At 39.9% G+C, this 16,362-nt stretch overlaps 1 long non-coding RNA gene across 2 annotated transcripts; it reads right to left on the bottom strand.

The window, feature by feature from the left end:
• Positions 1–3,457: 3,457 nt before the first annotated feature.
• On the bottom strand, positions 3,458–13,700 carry LOC114686192. 2 transcript variants are annotated; one of them, XR_005090521.1, is made up of 3 exons: positions 13,416–13,700; positions 3,602–3,647; positions 3,458–3,505 (listed from the first exon to the last, which is right to left on the bottom strand). It is a non-coding gene; the product is annotated as an uncharacterized LOC114686192 (long non-coding RNA). The 2 variants fall into 2 exon arrangements; XR_005090520.1 differs by lacking the exon at positions 13,416–13,700 and having other exon boundaries at positions 3,602–3,715.
• Positions 13,701–16,362: the final 2,662 nt, after the last annotated feature.

The following is a 16,362-nucleotide window of genomic DNA, read 5'->3' as shown; positions in this document are numbered from 1 at the left end:
CTTCTCATGTCTTTCAGGCCCTGAAATCATGGAGGATAACCCAGATTTTGAGGTTTACATAAACCTAGATAAGAAAGTGAGACCTCTAGCATTTCTGCTAAATGATTACCATCAGTGAATGTGCACATGTGCACATGCACACTCATCAGTCACATTATAGCATATTATTTGCAATAAGTGCAACATAAACTAGTATTGGCATGAGATCAGATACACAAGCCAATGGAGTTAAATAGATAGTTTAGATTAGAAACACACCATGTAATTACAGCCACTGATCTTCAAAAAAAAAGGAGCCAAGAACATGGAGTAGGGCAAGGACAATATTTTCCAAAGATGGTGCTAGAAAATTTTGATATCCAAGTGCAGAAAAAATTAGACCCCTATCTTTCAATATAACATAAACCAACCCACAATTCATCAGACTTAAGTATAAGACCTGAAACCATGAGATGCTCAAATAAAACATGGGAGAAAAGCTTTAAACATTGGAATGGGCAAGAAGGCTTCAAAACACAGGAAACAAAAGCAAAAATAGACAAAAGAGATGATATCACATTAGAAAGCCTCTGCACAACATTATAAACAGAACGGAGAGACAACCCACTGTACATCTGATGAGGTGTAGGAAAAGCGGCAATCAAAAGCAGTTCAGTATGTATTGCAATCACCTATGAGCAATAGAACTAGACAGATCTCAAATGAAGACATACAACTGGTCAACAGATGATAAAATGTGGTTCAGGACAATGCGACATCACCCAAAACCAGTGAGAATAGCTATTAATAAGAAGACAAAAGGTACTAAGTGCTAATGAAGATGGGGAGAAAAAGAAGCCTTTGTATAATATTGGGGAGAATGTAAATTACTTTAGGCATTGTGATTAAATGGCATAGTTTTTCTATAACATTAAAAATGGTGTTTGTTTATGCTCCAGCAATCCCACTACTGGGTATATTAAAAAAATTAAACATCTGTATTTCCATTATTGCAGCTCTACTAGATATAGTGAATAAGAGAGATCAGCTGGGTGTCTATCAGCTGAAAAATGGACAAAGAAAATGTATTATATACACACACAATAGGATTCCACCCCATCAAAAAATCTTGTCCTTTGTGAAAATAAGAATGGAAAAAGAGGACATTGCAGTAAGTGAAATAAGCCAAGCACAGAAGGACCCATATGATCTCATATATACGTGGAATCTATGAATGTCAATCCCATAGAACTAGGGAATAGAATAGAGGCTGGGAGATATAAGGGATAAAGAAGGAGAACTACTGGTCAATGGGAATTAAACTACAGTGAGACAAGAAAAATGATCTCAGATACTCCAATTCAAGCAGGGTGTTTGTAGACAATGATAATGTGCTGCATATTTCTGAAAAGCCATCAGAAAGAATTTTGGATGGTTTTACCACAAAGAAATAATGCATGTTTTAAGAAATACACCTGTTTACTTTAGTTTTGACATTGCACAGTGCATATAAATAATAAAACATCACTGGTCACTCCATAAATATTTATGATTTATGTCAATTAAAAAATAAATAATAGCAGCCCAATTATTTCTATGTGATGTTCAAACATGACCTTCCAGGGTATCTATTCCATTCCAGCAAGCACTAGTAGCTAAATGGGTCAGTATTACCATGTTGGGAAACAGCATGCCACAAGCTAAAGATGCAGCTTCAAACAGCATTAAAATCTTGCTGAATCTATTAGATTTTCAAAAGAAGAGGCCCTGTTTCTTGTTTGGATGTTGTACCTCTGTGCTATATGCCAACATGAAAAACTTATACTCAACTGATGGTTAGTCAATAAAGCTTGCCTTTTGAAAAGTCATTGTTAGTCAAAATAAATCCTCAAATTTAATTGTGTTGTTAGAGATGTCTAAGTTGTCAGAAGTCTTAGGGTTTCAAGACAAAGCATCACGCAGTAGTTCATATTCATTCAGGTGAAATGTTATTATTCATTTCTAATGGAGTAACAATGAATTTCAGGTACTGTGCTAGACTTTGATAAAAAAACAAACAAACAAAAAAAAAAACCACAACTCCTCCCTGTTTGTAACTGTTATTGTTTGGATCCTAGATGTTTCCCCTAAGACTCATGTGTCAGATTGAAAACTAGCAAAAGCTTTCAGAGGTAGGGCTCAATGGAGGAAAGCTAGATCATTAGAAACATGACCTTGAGGGGGATATTACAACCCCAGCTCCTTTCCTCTCTCTGCTTCCCCACTGCCAGTGGGCAAATAGGCTTTTTCTGTCATGTATTTCTGCCGTAATGTACCATATCACCATAGGCCCTATTGACCAGGTAGCCTCTGAAAGGTGAGTCAAGATTATTCTCTTCTACTTTTAAATTGATCATGTCAGATATTTTGTCTCCCTGACAGAGAGCTGACATGTAGTTTTGGAACCCATTTTTCAAATATGTCTCTGGTATGCCCTGTGTGTCTTAGAGCCTTGCTCAAAGACATGTAGCCAGTTAATGATGGAGTAAAGGTTGGGGCAGATGCTTCCTGCGGGTAAATGACCTGAAATCTCTTTATACAAGGAAAATACTGAATGCATTAACTAATCTTTGAATTGAGTTCCATAATATTAAGAACAATAACCCAAATATTCTGCTCCAGTCTCTATTGCAACAGTAAAAACTACTAACATTAAGTAGTCCTCAACAAGTCTCAGATATTTTTTTATCTCTTTATATTGACTAAATAATTTACTTCTCAGAGGAACCCAATGGAATGAGTTATTGAACCCATTTTCTAGCAGAAAATAAAAATCTAAGACACTGAGTTCATAAGTAATTTTCCTCCAAAATAACAGGGTTTAAATCTTGCAGAAGGCTCTATAGTCTTGGCATTTTCCACAGTGGCCTTTGGCCACTAGGGAAAACAATCATTTATGTGCCAAGGCTCAGAAAGGCTTTGGAATTGGGAACCCTAACCCACATTTTCTCTTTATCTTTGCTGTTTTCTCCCCATCAGATTTTCTTGGAAAATCTGCATATTTAAATTCTTATTAATTTGAAGACCTCTTCCCATGTCTATGCCAAATAAAAGGCATTATTTGTGAGCACAGTTTCAATTCTATTATTAAAAGAGTGCTTTTAATAACCAAGGATCTCAGGATCCCACATATCCATTTAGTTCTTGCTACATTTCTTGTCAGAATTTCAGGTTTTAAAGGACTTTGATGTATACCCAGATAACTGTGCAGTGTACTATAAGAGTTGAGACTCCCAGAGAACCATTGAACATTGTTTTATGATACAGCTGGATCCTGACTGAGGTGCCTCTGTTTCCCAGATCCTAAGTTCATCAGATTAAGTGCTCTAAAATCAGAGGTGTGCTGTTAGTTTTATATTTTAGAATGTTTTTATCATAGTATTTGTTCTCTTATAGATACTCCATTTTTCTAAGAAAAAAATTAACAATTTCAACATACCTTTCTGTACTGGGGATGGCCCCACCAAGAAAAAAGTGGCTCACCAATCTGGAGCAAAATATAAAATTTTTAGATGGCGAAATTTGCTTGATTTATATATTTTACATTCTTAGGAAATTGAGATATATCCTTCTTGATGCTTACCTCTTACAGCTCCAAGCATTGAAATGAAAGAATGAACAAATGCAACCTAAGGGTAAGAAATGGGGAGAAAAAAAAAAAGGAGAGAGTTGGAAACACTCTACAGAGTCTACCCAACTATCATGCGCCTGCTCAATCCTGTTTTTAGTCCTGGAAAATTAATAATACCATGTTATCTCCTTGCTTGCAGGTTAAAATTAGAAACATATTGGCAACTTGACAAAGAAGAACATGGACAGTTTCCGAGTGGCAAGCAGGTCTTGAGTGTATTCATATCCCATGCATCCCATGCTCAGTGCACAGCAGGCAGCCAGGGCTCTGCCTGACTTGTTGCATGTATTACTATTAATAACATGTCACTAGGTGGGAGAGTTAATATCTGTCCTTAGCCTGTCTGCATTCTCTCAGTATTAGCAACATCAAGGGTCATGGGCATTAATCTCTGATTACGTTTAAGGTTGATCACAAGGAAAATTCTTCTGGCTCTGAGACTGCAATATGAGCTAGAAAATGTCCCAACAGTCAGATTTCTATACCAGGAGAAAGAAACTGTTTTCTGGAATATCCCAATGCACTGCAATAGAATAAAACAGGAACAAAACCAAAACTCTTCACATTGATACTTTCAAATGTTTTGTGTGATGATATCTTGTGTACCCTAATAATCTTATCTGGGGATCAGGGAACAGAACAGCCACTAGATTAAACATAGAGGCCAAGACAGTGGTGGCACACACCTTTAATCCTATCACTTGGGAGGCAGTTCAAGGCCTTGGGAGTTCAAGGCCACACTGGCACAGAGTCAGGCAGTGGTGGCACACATCTTTAATCCCAGCACTTGAGATCTCATGCCTTTCCCTGGGAAGCACACACGCCTTTAATCCCAAGAAGTGACATGGCTGGGTGGAGAACAGTATATTAGGCATGAGGAGAGAGGAACTAAGCAGCAATTCAACTGAAGCCCTCAGGAGTGAGGACTCAGAGGATTTCAAGCTGAGGATTCGTGGAGTTGGTGAGGTGATAGCTGATTGCTGTGGCTTGTTCTGTTTCTCTGATCTTTCAGCTTTTATCCTAATATCTGGCTCCTTTTTTATTATTATTAATAAGACCTTTTAAGACTTGTGTTACAGATTTGTTTTTATATATATTTAGGAGACCCATACATTCCAAAACAAGCCTTTTGTGCCTCATTATGAACTACTCAATGGTGAATTTCTTCATAAAAAATGAGTGTGACCTAAAAATAAACGTGTGCTCTATAGGAGAAGCACAAATCCAGAGAAGGCTCTGGTGGGGAAAGGATAACCATCCCAATGCACTCACGACCCTTTCCTTTCTTTCATTTAAAAAAGCAATTTTCTTCATTCTTCATAAATCCATAACAATGAAATGTGATAATATCCATTCTCATCTTCCCCTCCAGTTCCACCAACATCTTTCCAAACATGGCCCTCACTCAACTTCTTGTCTTGTTCTTTTTTCTTTTTCCTTTCCTTTATTTTTATTTTTCATTTATTTTTACTTCATTTATTTATTTATTTATTTTGAGACAGGGTTTCTCTGTGTCTTCCTGGCTGTCCTGGAACTCGCTCTGTAGACAGACTGGCCTCGAACTCTCAGAGATCTACCTGCCTCTGCCTATTTGTTTTTTGTTTGTTTGTTTTTTGTTTTCTTTTGTGTAGGCAGAGTTTCTCTGTGTCTTGGCAGCCACTCCCAAATAACCAACAGAAACATAATATTAACTATAAATGCTTGGCAAATAGCTCAGGCTTGTTGCTCACTAACTCTTACAACTTAAATTTTTTTTTTCTTTTTTTTTTTTTCTTTTTTTTTTTTTTGGTTTTTCGAGACAGGGTTTCTCTGTGTAGCTTTGCGCCTTTCCTGGGACTCACTTGGTAGCCCAGGCTGGCCTCGAACTCACAGAGATCCGCCTGGCTCTGCCTCCCGAGTGCTGGGATTAAAGGTGTGCGCCACCACCGCCCGGCCATGTGTAGTCCAGGCTGGCCTCGAACTCAAGATCCTCCTGCCTCTGCCTCCTTCAGCAAATCCTACCGGTGCGCGCCACCACAACCGGCACAACTTAAATTAATCCTATATTAATCTACATTCTGCCACATGGTGTTATCTCTCTTTCATCTTGCACATCCTATTTTCTCTCTGTGTCTCACTGGCAACTCCTCTGACTCTGTCCTTCTTCTTTCCAGTGTCTTTAGTCTTGTTCTCCTGCCTAGCCTTATCCTGTTCAGCTATTGGCCAGCCAGCTTCTTTATTAAACCAATCACAGTGACATATATTTCCACAGTGTAAAGGGATATTCCAGTTTTGCTTGTTTTTTAAACTTTTATTCTTCTCTTTCTTCTCTTATATATTACTTCCTTCTCTCAGTTTCTCCTCCTCCACTCCTCCTAGTCCCTCCCCAAACCCCATCTTTCCCCATCCACTCTTTCTCCATTTCCCTTCAAAACAAAAGAGCAGGCATTACAAGTTATAATAAGAAAGACACAGACCTCTTATCAAGGTGGGACAAAGCAACCCAGTCAGAGGAAAAGGGTCCCAAGTGCAGGCAAAGAGTCTGAGACACTCCACTCCCACTGTTAGGAGTCCCACAAAAACCCCAAGCTAAACAACCTCAGCAGGTATGCAGTGACTGAGGTTTATTGTTCTAGTCTCTGTGTGCCCCAATGAGCCCTCATTAGTTGATTCTGTGGGCTGTGCTCTCATAGTGTCCTCAACTCCTCTGACTCCTACAATCCTTCCTTCTCCTCTTTACAGGTTTCTCCTGCCTCCTTCTAGTGTTTGGTTGTGGGTCTCTGCATCTGCTCCTCCAGTTGCTGGATGAAACCTCTCTATTGACAACTGGGCTAGACACTGATCTATCAGTAAAGCAGAATATCTTTAGGAATCATTTCACTGACTTTTTTTTTTTAATCCAGTCATGTTTGGTTCCATCCTGGTTCTCTGGGCTGTCCTGCCTCTAGTTTCTGGACATCCAGTAGTGCTAGGTGTAAGTACCCTTTTGTGGCATGGGCCTCAAGTTGGATCAGTCATTGTTTGGCCACTCCCACCAGTTCTTTGCCCCAGCATATCTTGCAGGCAGGACAGATTGCAGATTGAAGGTTTTGTGGCTGGATTCATGTACCAGTCACACTACTGGGAGCCTTGCCTGGTCATAGAAGATGGCCAGTCTTCTATTACCCATTACTAGAAGACTTCACTAGGGTCACTCTCAGATTCCAGGGAGTTTCCACTGCACTAGGTTTCCACATCACATCCTCCAAGTGCCCCCCAATTCCAGGCATCTCTCCCAGTACTCACTACCTCCATCTCTCCTATCCCCACCTGATCCCTCCTGTTCCCGTCCCCACTCACCCCCAGTCTACCTGCAAAATCTACTCTATTTCCTCTTTCTAGAGAGATCCTTGTGTCCAACTCTGCTATATAGCTTCTCTAGGTCTGTGATTGTAGCATAATTATCATTTACTTAACAGCTAATGTCCACTTACAACTGAGTGCATACATATATAGTGCAAATATACCATATTTTTCTTTTGGGGTCTGGGTACCTCACTCAGGATGACTTTTTTTCTAGTTCCATCAATTTGCCTGCAAATTTTATGTCATCTTTTTAACAGCTAAGTAATACTCCACTGTGTAAATGTGCCATAATTTCTTTATCCACTCATCTGTTGAGGGATATCTAGATTGTTTACAAGTTTTGGCTATTATGAGTAAAGCCGCTATGAACATAGTTGAGGAAGAGTCCTTGTGATGGGATGGAACATCCTTCACATTACGCCCAAGAATGGTGTAGTTGGGTCTTGAGGTAGATTGAGTACTAGTTTTCTGAGAAATTCTCATATTGATTTCCAAAGTGGCTGTAGAAGTTTGTACTCTCAACAATGGAGTAGTGTTCCTCTTGATTCACATCCTCTCCAATATAAGCTGTCACTTGTGTTTTTTATTTTAGCCATTCTGACAGGTGTAAGATGGAATCTCAGACTCATTTTATGTGCATTTTCCTGATGGCTAAGGATGTTGAACATTTCTTTAAATGCTTGTCAGCCATTTGAGAGTCTTCTATTGAGAATTCTCTGTTTAGACCTGCATTCCTTTTTTTTTTTTTTTAAATTGGATTATTTGTTTTGTTGATGTCTAGTTTCTTGAGTTCTTTATATATTTTGGATATTAGTTTTCTGTGAGATGTGGGGTTGGTGAAAATCTTTTACCATTCTGTAGGCTGCCATTTTGTCCTATTGCCTGAATCCTTTACCTTACAGAAATTTTCAGTTTCATGGGGTCTCATTTATTAATTGTTGATCTCAGTGCCTGTGCTATCATGGTTTTCTTTAAGAAGTTGACTCCTGGACAATGTGTTCAAGGCAATTTTCCACTTTCTCTTCTATTAGGTTCAGTGTATCTAGTTTTATGTTGAGGTCTTTGATCCATTTGGACTTGAGTTTTGTGCATCATGATGATGGATAAGAATCCATTTGCATTCTTCTACATGCTGACATCCAGTTATGACAACACTATTTGCTGAAGATGCTTTCTTGTTTCCATTCTGTAATTCTGAATTCTTTATAAACAATCATGTGTCCATAGATGTGTAGATTTTAACCTCTCAGGGTTTTTGTTGTTGTTGTTTTGCCAATACCATGAAGTTTTTTATTACTATAGCTCTGTAGTAGAGCTTGAAATCAGGGATGGTGATGCCTCCACAGGTGGTTTTATTGCACAGAATTGTTTTAGCTATCCTGGGTTTTTTTTTTTTTCCATATGAAGTTGAGTATTATTCTTTCAAGGCCTGTAAATAATTGTATTGGAATTTTGGAATTGTGTTGAATTTTTAGGTTGCTTTTGGTAGGATGGCCATTTTTACTATGTTAATCCTACAAACCCATGAGCACGGGAGATCTTTCCATCTTCTGATACCTTCTTCAATTGCTTTCTTCAGAGTATTAAAGTTTTTGTCATACAAATCTCCCACTTGCTTGGTTAGAGTTACACAAGATAGCTTATATTATTTGTGGCTATTGTGAAGGGTGCTGTTTCTCAGAGTTCTTTCACAGTTTGTTTGTTCCTTGTATATAAGAGGGCTATGGAGGTTTTTTTTTTTTTTTTTTTTTTGTTAATCTTGTTTGCAACCACTTTACTAAAGGTATTTTTCAACTGTAGGAGTAGAATTTTTAGGGTCTCTTATGTATACTATAGAATCATCTGCACAAAAATGAAACTTTGACTTCTTCCTTTCCAAATTGTCTCATCTTGATCTCCTTCAGTTGTCTTATTGCCTCAGTTTGAACTTCAAGTACTATATTAAATAGATATGCAGAGAGTGGGCAGCCTTGTCATGTCCCCAAGTTTAGTGGAATTGCTTTGTGTTTCTCTCTATTTAATTTGATGTTTCTGCATCTTTGTTTTATAATCCACTCAGTCCAATTAATGCTATCCATGTTCTCTCACTCAGAACTTCAGCTACTGATACAGCACAGTATTTGTCTCCTGGATTTCCCTCTTGGAGACAAAGGGCAGGAAGAGTGCAAGGCTCACTGGACACTAAGGAAGCAGATAGAATAAGGAGGAGGTGACACTGATAAACAGAGTGGCAGACTTATTTGTGCATCTTTTATAGTATTTATGCCAAATTTTAGCCACAATTAGTGCTGAACAAGGCATTTTAGTAGGAAACCTGCTGGCATTTTGACATGTGACTCCAAGAAAAGAAATTGAGGCAGATGCAGCAACTGGAAATTAAGGGTTTCCACGGAAAAGAGAGAGACAGGGAATGAACTCTCGTTCTCTATACAAACATTCCCCAGATCTTTGGCTGTCACTGAACCATACAAGGGCTGCATAGATTCTAACTAAATGCTAAAAACACAGAACTGGAATTTGACCTGCAGCCAAAGAGACAAAGTTTTGATTCGAATCTAGTTTATTCAATTACCTCTGTTTTAAACAATAAAAAATTATCCTCCAGAGAAATATAATACAATTCAATGTCTTCACAGAAATATTTACAACTTCAAAATATACTTGAAAAATTTAACATAAAAAGAATCAGGAAAATATTATTCATTCTTAAGAGAAAAGTAATCAATGACAACTGGCCCTTTAATGCCTGGAATGTTGGAATTAGCAGGTAATTAGAGTTATATGCAATGGTATAGAGGAAAATATGCTTACAACTAACAAAAGTGTAAGCAGGTAAGATACCTCATGAGATAAACATGTAAATGCACTAAGTGGAAATTCCAGAATTGAAAGACTAGAGTAAACACAATAAAAATTGGAGTAGGTAGTGGCTACAGAATGGAGATGACTGGAAGGGCTGGTGAACTAGTAGACAGCCAATTAGAAACTGTTAACCTAAGAACAGAGAGAATGGAAGGTTCATGAGTATGTTGAATCTTTAGTCTCAGGATCATACATTTTATTAATGAATGCAAAAGGTCAAACATATGTAAAATTGGAGTCTCAAGAGAAAGAGATAGCCTAGAAAGTTTCTCAAAAATTATATATTTGTAAATCAACATGCATAGAAAGTTCTAAGAATGATAAATATGAAGAAAATGTACATGGTATGTCATAATTAAACTACTAAAACTAAAGCTAAAAGGTAACTCTAGATTTTTCAACTGGCTGTGGTTACCTGAGACAAAACTGCATTTCCCAGGTTCCTTTGCAGCTGGGTATGGTCACATGAATAAATGCTTAACTAATTGTATGCAGAGAACAGGGGCTACACGATATCTAGGACGTGCCCTTAAAGAAAAGAGATGCCTTTCTTCTTCCTTTTCCTGCCTTCATGTTGACTGTAGTATCATATGATGTGGTGTCACGATGGGCTGTGTGCAAGTGCAATGCCTTCTAGAATACAAAGTGACAATTTAGAAGGCACCTGAAATTTGTAATGCACATAGCACTGTTACAGATCTGATTTTTTTTTTGTCTTAGTTTATTTTCTGCTATTATAACAAAGTGCCTGAGACTGAGTAACTTATTAAAAAGGGAAATTTATTTTGCACAGCTCTGGAGTCTGGGAAGTCAAAGTGAAGACAATATCAGATCAGGGCTGAGCTATCTGACTCTGAAGATGTCACCTTGAGTGCTGTGAGTCTGGAGAGGAAGAGTGTCCTCACAAGGCAGAAGAGCAGGAAATGCTGAGACCAACTCTCTCCCTCAGCCCTGTTAGTGGAGGAGGGGACCCGAAGGTCCCATCACTTCTTAGAAGCCTCTCTTCTTAAAGAGTAGCCCTGGTGTCTGTGAATTCATCCCACTGCCCCATCAGGGCACAATACCAGCTTCACTGTGTGATATGCTACTGAGTATCTGTTTCAGGCCACACTTGCACAGGGGCAAAGCAAAGCACAAAGGAGCTGAACGTCCAGCAAAGAGATAATTAGATTTAAAACAAAATGTTTATTTTAATAAGGCAAGTGGTTACTAGTGAAGCCAGTGTTATTCTCCTCGGTAATTTTCCTAAGCTTAATGTAAATAATTCTTTGTTAAATGACTCAGAGGAGTTTTCAATCAATTAATGCCAGAAAAACAAGAGAAGAAAGTCGTGAGCAGAAGAGAGGGGGCCTATTGCTGTTTCTTCACTGCGCTCTCATCCTGTCTTGGCATAACTCAGAGCTGTTCACCCATTCTCCTGACTTCTCCTAATCCTTTGGCTTGCATGAAGTTGGTCTGTGTGCTGACTGGTGTTGGCAGGACAAACAAGGATCTATGCATTTAGCATGCCGATATAGCTGCTTTTCTACTTTGTGTTAGGGTGCACCTCTAATCTCCCACAGGTAGGGATTATCTTTCATCTTTTGTATGCTTTACCAGGTGAGCCTGATCCTCATTCTCGGGTTTTCAGCCTCTATCACTATCTCACCCTGGGGTGAGACAGCTACTAGTTAATGGTGTTACCCTATGAAAAAGAGTAAGCATTTTTTATATGAACTTTTCAGTATGGATTATTGAGTAGAAAAATGTCAGGATTCTTTCTAAACATTGATTGTAATCTCTGATACATATGTATACATATGATAAAATATTTAGAAAATTAATCACTAATTTAAAGCAAGAACTTAAGGTAAAACACTTCATTGTGTTTTCTTGGGACTTATCTACAGATGAATGCTTCCTCTATTTTATAATCTTGCTAACTGTCTTCCCATGGGGCTCATGAGTGACTCCCTGATGGACTTGTTGTCTTGGTGTGGGGGAGGGCAGTAATAGGGACCAGGTTCCATACCTCATGCATATGAGTAAATACTGTACCAACTGTACAGCAGGTTCCTGATATTCTAAGGATCAATTTAGAGCCAAAGATGGAGCTGACTTGTTTGTTAAGACATTTCTGCTCAATAGTTCTTCACAAACGTTGCTTCCTACATGTGTGTGAGAGCACAGGCTTTTCACTCTGCCTGTCCTTAGTACCTGAGTCAAGTTGGTATTAACTGTACAAACGGGAGGAAGGAAGGCAGCTGCCCAGTGTCCCTTTATTTCCTACGCCTACAGTAGGACTGATCTGAGTTATTGATACTTTGCAGGTCTTTATCAGTGTCAGTCCCACTGATTCAGGCCTTTGATGTTTGGCTCAGTACAAACCTCAGATGTGAAAGCTTGATTTATGAGCCTCTCTCCACCTAATCCATACCTTGACCTCTTAACCCCATATTTTGTAAGATGTAACCACATTGGGAAACAGGATAATTAATAGTAATAATTACTTAAAATGTGGTCATGCCTGGGTATGTTAGGACTTTAATCAAGTATTTCCTTATAAAAGAGAGAGATTCAGACACTCTCACATGCATGCACAGAGAGAATGCCCTATAAAGACTGAATTATAATAGACAAGCCAGGGAAATTCTAGAAGCTGGAAGAGAAGCCTAAAACAGATCCTTTCCTATCATATTCAGAAGGAGCATGGCAAAATGACACCTTTATCACAGACTTCCACATGTCAAGCCATGGGACAATACGTCTGTGCTTTATGTCACGGTTTGTGGTACTCTGTTATTGCAAACCCCGAAGCCTAACAAAATGACCCAAATGATAGGGCTAATACTGCATAAGGAAGATCCCAGGGCATGCTTATCTGTAGATACCAAATAGTGCTGGAGTCAACCAACCTCAAATAGGAAGGGAGAGAGAGAGAGAGAGAGAAGAGAACAACAAAAACCACGTCTGTACTGAACATGTAGAGACCTTTTTCCTGTCATTGTTCCCTAACATAACAACCATTTTCGTCATACTAACATTGTACCGTGTAGTAGTAAACTGGGGACTACTGAAAGTATATGGAAGGATGTGCCAAGCTATCCAAATGATATGCTATTTTCTGTGAAGGATTTGAGTGTCTGTATATTTCCATGTCTGTGGGAGTTCCTGAACCCAGTTCTCCATAGATCTTGAGACATGATGATATGTCAATTTCTAGCTCCTGAAGGCTTATTATCAGCTTCATGGCTTTTTAAAAATCTTAATCCTTACAGCTACTCTGTAAACGAAGCTCCATCATTAAGCCCTTTTTATGGGTAAGTAAAAATTCAGAGAAGCTAAGAAAAACAGAAATTCAGAATAGTTCAGAAAACTGCCTATATCAGGATGCTTGAAAAGAAGAGGAGTGGGGAAGCCAGATTCCCTGGGAACCAAGTTGCTTCAGTGGACCGAACACGGGTGTCATTCAGTCTCCAGGACTAACTTATTCCTTTACTAAACAACACCACTGGCCAGCAAGAAAACAATACTGAGGAAGTCAGTGACATCATAGTTAATTTCCAGAAGAGATCATTGAAGTTATCTAAGGTTCTCTCACCTTAACAATGAGGAATTCTTATCCTGGAAGACTTTACAGGGCCAGCAGCAGGGTGCCGTCACCAGATGAAGTCCTATGCTGTCTTCACGCTCAGCATCTGCTCACTCTCTTAACTATTATGTAGATAATACTAACGGGGGAGGGGGGACACAGGGTCTCTGTACCCACTGCCCTCCTCCTTTTAAAGGAGGATCACATACCCCGACATCCATGAAAATCCAGGACAGGCTTCTGGTCAGTGACACCAGACTTGGATGTTGCCTCCACTTTGTGCTCGATCAGAAGAAAGCTGGCACCTCTTTTCTGAACAGAAATGCTGCTCTTTCACCAGGCATGACAGAGAGTGCATGGCAAATATTTGTCTTGAGTGATCACTACTGGACTGAAATCCTATTTTTCTAGAGGGACTGCATGGTGACTGCAGATGTTTGGAATTTGGAACCTGTGAGGAAAAAACTACAGCTTTGTATACTGTCAGAGTCTCCATTCTGCCAAGGGAACATGTACTTTTGACAGACACAAATTTGACCTTAAGAGCTTTAAAAGGCCTTTTATACTCAAAGGTGCATTACTAGGCCTTACTCTAATTAACCAGTGTGGCTAAAGTGCTCAGTGTAGCCCACAGGAGACCTGAATCCCGTGGGTGTGGGGAAGACAGCATTCAATGCTTTGAGGGTAGCCAAGAGGACCACAGTGAATATAGGAGAAGACTGTGCATACTGTCTGCAATAGGGCAGAGGAACGGTCCCCAGAGGTCCCAGTTGGAACCTTCTTCCCCAAAAGTCTGCCTGAGTTTGGGACTCACTCAGCACAGGTCCGTCTCCGAGATGTCTGCTCCCACTGCTCTCTCTTTGCTGTGAAGCAGCCCACAGGGTGCAACAGGAATACCCTAGCCAAATTTTTATTCCAAGCAGACTGGACATGACTTATTAATTCACTTTTGAAATAACAATTGCAGTTGGGAGGGATCACTTGGAAGCCTTAATTACATTTGAAAATATGCCTCAATTCATCTGCCCCATCCAGGGTATATAACACATGATTATCATAATTTTAAAATTTTATTATTATTACTACTTGAAAAAATATGATGGAGAGCAGACACCGTCAACTTAGCAACTTCAGAACACTGGCCAAATCACACTTAAACCTTTGGACAGATGATTTTCCTGGCTTGCTTGCTAAGGCCCCTCGCATGGGGATGAAATCTATGGGCTGTGCCAGCCTTGGCCACGGTTTGTCCAGTAGAACTGTCTTCCTAGCCTCCCATCCTCCTTTGTGTCCAGGGGAAATGCTCAGGTGTGCTGTTGCTACAGTGATTAGGCTAGCTCCGGACTCTCCTCAGACAGAAGGTTGAAAGCCTTTGGGATCATGCCCTTCCATCCTTGCCAAATGACTGTGTGTGTGTGTTCATGTGTGTCTGCTGCACGCACACCTGCCTAGAGAGAAGACTGCCTTCATTTTTAAAGGCCCAAAGAGTTTTTAAAGAGGAAGAAAGCCATTTCTAAAAATAACACTGGTGTTCCTGTTAAACACCGACTGCAGTGCAGAGTCCCCCCTCCTTGGCAATGCTAGCCCAGGCCTTAATGTCTCTGTCTCTGGATTTCTGTCCCAGACACTGAGTTTGCAGACCCTGCCTCTGCTTCTCTGTAGGGTGGCCGTGGGGGTGGCGACTGATGAAACCGTGACAGTGCTGCATTGAAGCAGGCTCCACCTGACTCCTGGGATGATCTATCTGCTCTCCATTTTCCCAGCCTTCTCCTCCTGCTCTGATCTTTACATGTTCATGAAACTCAGATGGGGTAATTCCAGAATTTTTGGGTAGTTTAAACCTTCTATATAAGTGGATACATTCAATAAACAAAGCAATTTCTTTTATAAAAACCACTGAGCATAAGAAAGGCTGGTGATGAGAATGTTCAACCACTGTGAAATCTCTCGTGTCCTAGGAAAGTTTCAGGTGGGGTCCTGAATGGGAAGCTGCAGAGTAGGAGGCACCAAGCCCTGGAAGCAGAACAGCCAGAGTTGAGTCCTGGCTCTTGCACACCTGAGAAAAATCCCCTCACTGCTTGTGTGGGCTTCAGTCTAGTAAACATAGAGACAGAAGACCGGCTTCCCTTCCTCTCAGTTCTGCTGAGCATTTCATAATTGTCTGTCGCTGTTGTTTAATCCTTGAAGTGCTTTTGACATGCTGGATTACATGATGAGGGCTAGCTCAGCTTCGGATAGAGTAGGAACTAAGCAAACATTTCCTAAGGTGAATCAACCCCCTCTCCTGTTTTATAATGAGGAAAGATGGGATGGTTCTCATCCCTTGAGATGACTCAAGCCCTGCCTACAAATTCCCTGGATGACTGGGGGCAGGCTTTCTTAGTGAGGATGACTAAAAACCTAGACAAAAACTGCACTGGTCCCCATCTGTCTTAGAGAGAGCATTTTATTCTGTGTCAAGGCATGGCTGACACAGAAGTTCACAGATCCAGCCACTGTGTCGTGGAGGTACGAATGTAAAAGAATGAAAGTAATGTTTAATTTTCATCTCCTACCTATACTACAGAAAAAACAAAACAGCAGTGTGACTTCCAGTAATCTGTCTAAATTAATTTTGTTATGATGAGAGGAAGGCCTGTTAATCCCCACCTAGTAATCTGTGACCCCTTTTCACAGAGTATCTAGAGGGAATAGAGCTGTGAAGAACTTTGGAAATTCTGTCATCCAGAAGAGGAGCCTCAGGACCACATGGCCCTCAGATTCTGCAAAACCACAACAGTCACCTGGAAAGACACAGGAAAAGTTCCCTTCTGCAGGCTCTAAGAAGCCCCCTGTGACCGAGGAGCAGGAGATCTTTCAGAATCAATGGGTCAGAACTCATCTACCAAAACTGCTGTGCTTTATGCTAAGACTGTATTTGACAAACAGTTCTCAGCTATGTTTTCCTCTGGAGGAG

This window comes from Peromyscus leucopus, unplaced genomic scaffold (assembly GCF_004664715.2).
Source record: "Peromyscus leucopus breed LL Stock unplaced genomic scaffold, UCI_PerLeu_2.1 scaffold_1130, whole genome shotgun sequence".
In the NCBI taxonomy this organism is placed as follows: domain Eukaryota; kingdom Metazoa; phylum Chordata; class Mammalia; order Rodentia; family Cricetidae; genus Peromyscus; species Peromyscus leucopus.
The sequence above is the reverse complement of the archived record's forward strand: the minus strand, read 5'-3'. Positions and strand labels throughout refer to the sequence as shown.